Here is an 11,252-nt window from a genome sequence, read left to right on the forward strand (position 1 = left end):
TATATATATATATATATATATATATATATATATATATATATATATATATATATATATGAAGTTTGTTTATGCTCTCTCTAGTGGAAGTACTGAGTTGGGTGGGCCTAAGGAAGCTAAAAGTAACTCTATATATCAAGGTTCACATGTTATATCATAAAGTTTTTAATGATATATAGGGGTTTTGCCTTCCTACCTTCTATAATTCACTTGTAATTATTCTATCTAAAATATATAGTTTTTTGAAGATTTTGGTGATGGAGAAGTTCTTGAAAACATGATAGATGATTTTTTTTATCAAAGAAAGGATTGTTACTAAACAGGTATAAAGATTCTTTGGTCTAAAAATCTTCTTCACATCTCTTGTTTACTACTTCAGAAACATAATTTCAAAAATATTTTTCACTGTCCTCCCCACAGCTGCATTTACTTGGAAGTCAATAAGAATTAATAAATATGTGTTGATTTAATTCAGAAGTTTTCATTGAACTCTCATTAGAATTATTCTGCCTCCCCATTGTCGGAACAAATACTTTTGAAAATAAGTGTTGCAAATATTATCATATAGATGGACAAATCTTTTATGAAATAGTTTTTCTTTGAAGAAAAAAAACCTTTGCTTTTTATTTCATATAAAACACGTGTCATCTTTATATTCAGCAGCATGCTTCAGTTTCTGTAATCACATATAACAAGCTTGTTAAGGCTGAAAAATTTCTTGTCCACTAGCTGATAATTGAACAATGATTTAAATTTTAGAGCAACAACAGCAAATTCTATGTGCATATTTGGTGAATAAATTGTAATTAAGCAGACAAGAGTTATGAAACTCTAATGGTTTTCTTTGAGAAATAATCACCAAATGGCCAATCAATTTGTAAATAATTAATCTAAATTTACCTGGGATGGTCCTTAGAAAGCAGCCATATATAAAGAACCATTTAAAATATTTTGAGTAAATTAGAACTTGCCAAAGAACCCAGATCACATAGACTTTGAGAATTCTGAATCACTTCACACCACTAAGAAGCATGAAAGTAAGTTGTTGCAGAGAGAAGATAAAAACATTTATTTACAATGTAAAGCTATCACCACAACAAGGAGGTCAAAGAACCATGACACTACTTTGAGCCAGGAAATCTTTGATTAGTTTACTAAACAGTGACACATATTAGACATATATATTAGGCTTGAATAATTTTTGTTGATTAATGATAACAACATAATCTCCATGGAGAATATAAAATAATTAATAGTTATATAAAAGAATGACAGAAAATTATGGGCAGAGTTGTAAAATAGCCTGGAAAAAATGAATAGAAAAAAATAAAAGTCTACTAAGAGTTTGGCATGAAACTCAAACCACATCGTTCCAATAATATTTATAGATGAAAATGAAAGGATAAAATGCAAACAAGAAAAGAACCAGATCTGCTGACATTCATTTTTTCCTATCAATGATGGCATTTTAAGTACCCTAATAGGACTCTACACCTCAGTACAAGATAAACTACTTGAAGAAGCAATCAAGCAATCAAATGATGTAAGATGGAGATGTTTTGTCAAACTGAGCTGATCAAAAAATTATGTATTAGAGGAGATATGATTTTGAAAACAATGATTATCTATTTTAAAGAGAGAGGAGGTAATGCCAAGTAATTGGGAAAGTAATTAATAGTAATATTACAAATAAGAGGTTAGTAGTACATGGTACGTTCACAAAAAGACTGACCATGTACTAGGGCATAAAACATTGCAAACAAATGCAAAAAAGCAGAAAATAATAAATGCAACATTTTCAGATCACAATGCAATAAAATATTAATTAGTGAGGTTACATGGAGAGGCAAATAAAAAATAGTTGGAAACTAAATAATATGATTCTCCAAAAGTGGTAGGTTAAAGAACAAACCATAGAGACAATTTAAAATGTCATTGAAGAGAATTACAATGAGGAAACAACATATCAAAATCTGTGCGATGGAGCCAAAGCAGTACTCAAGGGAAATTTTATATCCCCAAGTGCATATATTAACAAATCAGAGAGGTAAGAGGTCAGTCAATTGGATATGCAAATTAAAAAACTAGAAAGAGAACAAATTAAAAATCCCCAGATAAAAACTAAATTATGAATCCTAAAAATTAAAGGAGAAATCAATAAAATTGAAAGTGAAAAAATATTGAATTAATAAATAACACTACAAGCTTATATTTTAAAAAAACAAATAAAATAGATAAAGTACTGGTTAATCTAATAAAAAAGGAAAGAAAAACAATTAACAGTATAAAAGATGAAAAGGGTGACATCAACTCTAATGAAGTGGAAATTAAAGTAATTTTATTAAACTATTTTCCCCAATTATATGGCAATAAATATAGCAATCTAGGTAATATAAATGAATATTTAAAAAATATAAATTGCCTAGATTAACAGAAGACAAAATAGAACACTGATATAATCCCATATTAGGAAAAGAAATTTAAAAAGCCATCAAAGAACTCCCTAAGAAAAAATCTCCAGGGCCAGATGTATTCACAAGTGAATTCTATCAAATATTTTAAAAACAATTAATCTCAATACTATACAAATGATTTGACAAAATAAGCAAAAAAGGAGTTCTACCAAATTCTTTTTATGACACAAATATGGTACTCATTCCAAAACCAAGCGGACCAAAAACAGAGAAAGAAAATTACAGACCAATCTCCTTAATGAACATAGATGCAAAAATCTTAAATAGAATACTAACAAAGAGACTCCATAAACTGATAATGAGGATTATTCACTATGATCAGGTGAGATTTATACCATGAATACAAGGAGGGTTTAATATTAGGAAAACCATCCACATAACTGACTATATCAACAAGCAAACCAACAGAAATCACATGATTATCTCAATAGATGCAGAAAAGGCCTTTAACAAAATAAAACACCCATACCTATTGAAAACAGTAGAAAACATAGGAATAGAAGGGCTTTTCCTAAAAATAATAAACAGTATATATTTAAAAGTATCAGCAAGCATCATTTGTAATGGGGATAAATAAGAAGCCTTCTCAATAAGATCAAGAGTGAAACAGGGATGCCCAGTATCACCATCACCTCTGTTATTTAGCATTGTACTAGAAACACTAGAGGTAGTAATCAGAAAAGAAAAAGAAATTGAAGGTATTAAAATAAGGAAAGAAGAGACTAAATTATCACTCTTGGTAGATGATATGATGGCTTACTTAAATAATCCTAGAGAATCAAATAAAAAGTTAGTGGAAATAATAGAAAACTTTAGCAAAGTTATAGGATGCAAAATAAACCTATAAAAATCATCAGCATTTCTATATATTTCCAACACATCTCAGCAGCAAGAGTTAGAAAGATAAATTCCACTTAAAATCACCCTAGACTATATAAAATATTTAGGAATCTAACAAACACAGGAATTATATCAACACAACTACAAAACACATTCCACTCAATTAAAACTAAATCTAAACAATTGGAAAAACATTAATTGCTCATGGAAAGGGTGAGCTAACATAATAAAAATGACAATCCTACACAAATTACTTTACTTATTCAGGGCCATACCTATCAAAGTACCAAGAAACTTTTTTACTGAATTAGGAAAAAATTTAACAAAGTTCATTTGGAAGAAGAAAAGATCAAGAATATCAAGGGAAATAATGAAAAAAAAATGTGAAGGATGGGGGCCTAGCAGTACCAGATCTTAAACTGTACTATAAAGCAGTGGTCATGAAAACAATATGGTAGTGGTTAAGAGACAGAAGGGAGGATCAGTGGAATAAACTTGGGGTAAATGACCTCAGAAAAACAGTGTACTATAAACCCAAAGACCCCAGCTTTTGGGACAAATTATTTGACAAAAACTGCTGGGAAAATTGGAAAATAGTTTGGGAGAGATTAGGTTTAGATCAACATCTCACACCCTACACCAAGATAAATTCAGAATGGGTGAATGACTTAAATATAAAGAATGAAACCATAAGTAAATAAGGTCACATTTATGAGAAAGGAAGGACCTTAAGACCAAGAAAGAGATAGAGAATATTAAAAATATAAAATGAATAATTTTTATTACATTAAATTAAAAAGTTTTTCTACAAATAAAACCAGTGCAACCAAAATTAGAAAGGAAGCAACAAATTGAGAAAAAAAACTTTATAACTAAAACCTCTGAGAAAGATATAATTACTCAAATATATAAGGAGCTAAATCAATTGTACAAAAAAAAAAATCAAGCCTTTCCCCAACTGATAAATAGGAAAGGGACATGAATAGGCAATTTTCAGATAAAGGAATCAAAATTATTAATAAGCACATGAAAAAGTGTTCTAAATCTCTTATTATTAGAGAAATGCAAATCAAAACAATATGAGATACTACCTCACAACTAGCAGATTGGCTAATATGACAGCAAAGGAACGTAATAATGTTGGAGTGTATGTGGCAAAATTGGGACACTAATGCATTGCTGGTAGAGTTGTGAATTGATCCAATCACTCTGGAAGTCAAATTGGAACTATGCCCAAAGGGCTTTAAAAGATTGCCTACCCTTTTATCCATCCATATCATTGCTGGATTTATATCCCAAAGAGATAATATGGAAAAAGACCTGTACAGAAATATTTATAGCCACACTCCTTGAGGGGGCAAAAACTTGGAAAATGAGGGAGTGTCCATCAATTGGGGAATGGCTGAATAAATTGTTGTATCTGTTGGTGATGGAATACTATTGTGCTAAAAGAAATAAGGAACTGGAAGAATTCCAGGAATTGATGCAGAGTGAAAGGAGCAGAACCAGGAAGACACTGTACACAGAGACAGATACAGTGTGGCACAATAGAATGTAATGGACTTCTCTACTATGCAATGATCCAGGACAATTCTGAGGTACTTATGAGAAAGAATGCTATCCACATCCAAAGAAATAACTTTGGGAGTAGAAACACATAAGGAAAACATTTGCTTGATCACATGGCCATATCAATCAATCTACCCAAAAATTATTTTATAGAACTGGAAAAAATAATAACATTCATGTGCATGAACCAAGAATGTCACAGGAATTAATGGGGAAAAATATGAAGGAGGGTGACACTGTTACCAGATCTCAAACTGTATTATAAATCAGCCACCATCGCAACAATCAGGGACTACATAAAAAATAGAGGAGAGGATGAATGTAATTCAATGGCACTCAACATATAGTAGTAAATGACCATAGTAATTTAGTGTTTAACAAACCCAAAGAAGAACTTTGAAAGAAATCACTATCTGCAAAAACTACTGGGAAAACTAGAAAACAGTATGAGAAAAACTAGGCATGGACCAATACCTAATGCTGTATATCCAGTTAAAGTAAAAATGGATATATGCTTTAGAAATAAAGTGTTATACTTAAACAAATTAGAAGAGAATGGAATTGTTTACCTGTCAAATCTATGGACAAGAGAAGAAAGTATGAACATAAAAGACGTAGATAACATGTAAAAGAGATTACTTTGGCAAAATAAAATTTTAAAAGTTCTTGCACAAACAAAACCAATGCAAACAATATTGGAAGAGAAACAACTAAATGGGGGTAGAGGGTTTATAACAAATGTCTCTAACAAAAGCATCATTTCTCAAATATTTAAATAACTGCACATTTCCTATAGGTGAATAGTCATAGGATGTGAAAAAAGTATTTTCAGGTGAGGAAATTTAAAGTCATGCACCATATGAATATGAAAACACTAAAACTGGCTGAGCCTGATATAGCTTAGATATCCTGAATTCAAGCAATTTGCCAACCTTAGCCATCTCCCAAAGCAGGAATTAAAAGCATGTGATACTATAGCCAACAGGAGTTCATGATTTCATGGGAATGACAATATGCAAATGTCTATATATATGAAATATATAAAGGAAAAATAAGAGTTGTTCTGAGAAGAAAGGAATTAATATCAAAGGATATTAAGTAAAGTTTCTCAATAAAGATTGTATTTTAGGGAGCACATAGGTGGCTCAGTGGATTGAGATCCAGGCCTAGAGATGGGAGGTCCTAGGTTCAAATCTGGCCTCTGACACTTCCTAACTATGTGACGCTGGGCAAGTCACTTAACACCCCCATTGCCTAGTCCTTACCATGCTTCTGCCTTGGAAAAATACACAGTATTGATTCTAAGACAGAAGGTAAGGGTTTAAAAAAAAAGATTGTATTTTATCTGAGACTTAAAGGATGTCATAGAAGCAGATGGCAAAAATGAGAAAAAAGGCATGGGGGACAGTCGGTGAAAATTAAAGTAACTGGGAGAAGGAGAGTCCTGGCTGAAATATAGCAAGAAGGCCATTGTCTACTAGATCACAAAGTATATGGAGGGGAGTAAAATGCAAGAAGCCTGCAAAGGTAGGAAAGAGCCAGGGCATAAAACAGAGGATTTATATTTGATCTCAATGGAAATAAGGAATCATGGGAGTTTAGTGTGGATAGAGGTATCCTGGTCAGACCTGTATTCTAGGAAGATCACTTTAGTTTCTCTGTGGAACAGAAATCAGAATGGAGAAAAAAAATTTAAGGTGGCTATGTGGTTTAGTCAGTAAAGCTTCTCAGCTTGGAAAAAGAAAGACCTAAATTCAAATCCAGTCTTAGACTCTAAATTACTGATGTGAACTTGAGCAAATTATTTACTTTCTCTTTTCCTTCATTCCTTCAATCCCCAAAATTGGGATAATAATATTTATCTATCAGAATTGTTGTGAGATTAAATGAGATATTTGTAAGGCACAAAATAGGTAGCAATAATAGTACTAGTTCATTATTATCATCCTCCTCATCATCAACTAGAAGTCCATTACTAACTAATGGATCTTTATTAACAGATGATATATTTTGAGCTGGCAAGGAAATTAAAGATTATCTGGTCCAATTCTCTCATTGTTTATATGGGAAATGTGAGATATTGACTTGCTAAGGTCATACATGGGCAGCTAAGTAGCTAATCTCCGAAAATTCCAAATCTGAGAATGTTTCTATTTTTCCCTTAAGATCATACATTTGATACATTCTAGAGTAGGTACTTAAAATGCTGAAACCTTGGTATATTCTATATACAGGTGAGAAAAAATTCTTGAAATACAGGTATGCTTAGGAAGTTAAAAAAATACATGAAGATGCTCATCTCAAAACCTTTCTCAAAGTATTTTTTATGCTAGTAGCTGCTTGCTTTTATGAAGTCACCTTGGCCCAGGAGGCAACACTATCTTTAACAAAAGGTAATATTTCATAATTAACAAGGTCTTTACTCTCAATGGTTTTGTCTCTCATATCGAGAGTGGAAAAGTAAAAGCCTTTTCTAAAGTCATAATTTTTACATTTTATGTAGAATTACCTTGAGAGCTTGACATAATTCAGTCTGTCACTCTTGGTTATGCTATAAAATAAATGCTCAGGTCTTCAGGAGCTACCATCTTGTCCTAGAAAATACATTGAACTCTCTTTATGTTGTCATCAACTGATGAGAAATTCAAGGAATTTTACGGAAGGTACATATAGCCAAATGTTAGCAAATCAAAGTTAATATTGACTTGGATTCATTACATAAAATATAAAAATAATTTTATATATATATAAGGTTTTTTAAATATATGATTTTCCCTTTACAAATATCCCTCCAAATCACTTTGATTTTATAATACAGGATCTTACTTTGCCACATTTCTCATGCTCTACTAGTGTGTGAATATATATGTGTGTGTGTGTGTGTGTGTGTGTGTGTGTGTATACATATATATGGGCATGTGGTTAGGAACTGCCATCTACTGACGACTTTCCCTTGTCTGTAGAAAGCTCAACATCTCTGTCTGATAGATCGAACTATAAATAAAATAAAGCACATGGGCAGATGAACCCAACTCTTCAAAATGGTTTAAGCTGATGAGGCACCCTATTTTCTCCTTTGGTCTTCAGAAAAAACAAACTCCACAGAAATTGAATCCAACAGCCATTCTTGTATTTCAACGGTACAACAGGGGAGTTGGAACAATTTTGCTTCAAAGGAGAACACATTAGTCCATGGCTCGATTTTGTTCTTTTGAAACAATCAATAATAGACACACTAGTTTACCAAATGCGCACATATGAGCTGTGTATCAACATTGTTAAATAAAAGGTTACTGCATTAAATAAGATGACCTTGCTACCTTTTAGTTGCAGTCTTAGAGTGCAAACTTGTTTTAATTAGCAGTCAGCAAGCAGACTGTAACTTCACTGAAGGAGCATTGAAGAATCACTGCCTATTAACAACTCAGCGGTAAGTAAGCCAGCACAAATACTTATAACCAAATAGTGTGCATTTCAGGAGTGGAGAGGATTAGCTATTGGGCACACAACACAGTGGAGGAAATTGCTTTATTCCCAGTACTGCTGGGTACCAGGAGGCAATCACTGTGCCTCCAGCCCATTAACAGCATTCAGAGTGTTGCTTCCCATAGAAGGGGTTATTGGCTAACCACTGGGTGACCAATTAAATGCTATGAATAAGTCCCAAACCAAACAGCATGGGGCCTGTTTGTGGCACAGTGGTATCATTACTAAAGTGAAAAACTTGATGAGAAAGGAACATATTTAATTATAGAACTATACAAATGGCTAATTAGGACCATAAAGTGAAATGAATGACTTTCCAGTGGATTTTTGAACGTTACTGATAACTGCTCAGCTTCTTTGGAGACCATGAAAGTGATCTACTGCTCGAGCTTGCATGTCATGGTAATGGATGGATCTTCATTAGAAGAAGCTTTTTTGACCTGGTTGCTCAGGTACCATGGGTTCTAAAGACAATCCTTGATTCCTTTCACTGCAAGGGTTCCTTCACTCGAACCCCCTGGTCTCCCATGAGTTCCGCTTGCTTTCACAATAATTCTTATGGGTTTAAATGCAGAAACATTATCTGCCATAGTGACTCCCTATCAGTTGGAAAACTGAATCTCAAATGGGTGTCACTCGTTTGCTAGAAACACTGATCCATGCTTTGGTTGGCTTTTTAAACTCCAGGATTAAATCAAAATTTGTACTTGTACTTCTCTAATTCATCCAGGTATCTTGACTGCTGAGTGGCTGCATGCACCAAAGGGAAACAAATCCTAGTGGTTTCTACCTGATGTCAAAGTGTTTGGTTGAAAAGTTTTTAAAAAATCAGACTGGGTCTTTATCATTGTGCAGCTATTTCCCCCACACTCCACCTTACTTCCTCTCAAAAAGATATATGATGGATTTAGTGATTTTAAAGTATTCTATTATGCTTATATTCATTTAACTGAATTGAATCATACTGATTTGTTTCTGCATGTAGATAGTTCCTTAAATAATTGAGTAGAAATGAATCTCCTGCTTAAATAGTTATTGAAGTATATTTCTTTGGTGCTATAAATTTCTATTCTATAGTCTTGCTACTGACTTTTGGGGTTTCACCAGCGATAATTTAAAAAGCCTAGAGCAGGGAAATGGGAAGGAATCATGCAAGTGGGGAGATTGCTAGAGTTTCTGGGATAGTTTGATTGAACTTGCTAAATAATTGAATGAAACCCTTGTAGAAACAGTACTTTCAAAAAACTTCATCAACTCAATGTTATTTCAGCCAATAGTGAAAAAAGAATGTATTGACCCATTATATTTGTGAGAAAGCTCTAAAAGGAGCACTTAGCGTATTGATTGACTATGTTTCCATAGATAACAAGACCACTCATCCTCACCTCACTAGCTGATTGCTTAATCAGGATTCATATAAATATTATTTTGATTTTTTTTTACTTAATCACTGAATAGAATCAGTGAATCCTGGAGCCAGCAGGGATCTCAGTTGAAGTCTCTAATCCAGGCAATGCTGTGTAGGCAAGAGTATATCCAAAAAAAATTTTTTTTTAGAAGTTAGTTCTCTTTTCTGCATGTAAACATATTCAGACATATTTTATATTTTCCTTATAAAGTCTTTTTAGGATTTATAGTATATTCTGCCTTTAATTTATTCTTAATATTCAATCTTTCTTCCTACCATTAAAATCTGTGAACTTCCCCTTGTGATGAAATCGATCTTACTTTAGAGGTAACCTAGTATAATTCCTAATGCTGCAGTTGATGAAATTCTCATAAAGGTGATATGACTTAAGGTTCTCCAATTAATAAATGGCAAAAACAAGCTTAGAATTAGAATTCTTAGACTATTAATTGAAAATACTGATCTTAATAAAACAAATCTATTTGATGTTTCAGAAACTTGAAGGAAGATATCTTGACTATTACAGTTCTCTAACGTATCTCCCCATTTCAAAATCATATGATCATCATCTTTTCTCTTGTATACATTACCTAAATTAGTTTAAGATTTATATATATATATATATATATATGTATATATATATATATAATTCTATACTTCTATACTTTCAGATTCCATTTCCCCTTTTTGGTCCCCTCATCAATTTATTCTTATTATGTTAAAAAACTTATCAAAATGAGTTATAAAACACTAATTCTGAATGTAAATGTCATATTTTTGATAGATTGTATCCATTTTACCATATTTTATTCACTCTGAAAATAAACACAATGCATTCACTTTATCTTTTGTTAAATCTTTGGTCCTTTTACAATATGCCTCTGACAAACCAGACAATTCTAAATCAATCCCTCAGTAATGATTAATCAATACAAAATATAAGATCATATTAGTAGTTATATATGATCAAAATTTCTTTTTTCTAATTGTTTTCCTTCAAATCCATCCCTGTATTTTGACCTATTTTATAATGTATCACATCTCCCTAATTTGTCACTGCCAATTAGATTTCTTCTATTGTGAGAATGTTGTAAGAAATCCCCCTAACAAGGCGGCAAAGTCATCTATGAACTTAATGAAGTTCTTTACATCATAATCCAAAGCATATGCTGTTCCCTCCCCCTTAACAACTAATCATTAGAAAACATTGCATTTTAAAAATAAAAAAAGAAAACATTGCATAATATACCCCTTTATATTAACTCTGAAGTGTGGTCCATTGTTCTTCACCTTAATTTTTATTTACCTGCCTAAGGGCCCAGAACACACTGCTCTACCTTGTTGATATAAATGACATGTGAACAACTGCCTTTCAATTCCAGATATATAACCTGGTTAGTGTTCTTCTTTTTTTTTAATACAATGAAGTCACTCTGTCACATGAAGCAAATGAGAATCAACAGATTCTAGATCTTTTT

The sequence above is a fragment of the Gracilinanus agilis genome, chromosome 1 (genome assembly GCF_016433145.1).
Source record: "Gracilinanus agilis isolate LMUSP501 chromosome 1, AgileGrace, whole genome shotgun sequence".
Lineage (NCBI taxonomy): Eukaryota > Metazoa > Chordata > Mammalia > Didelphimorphia > Didelphidae > Gracilinanus > Gracilinanus agilis.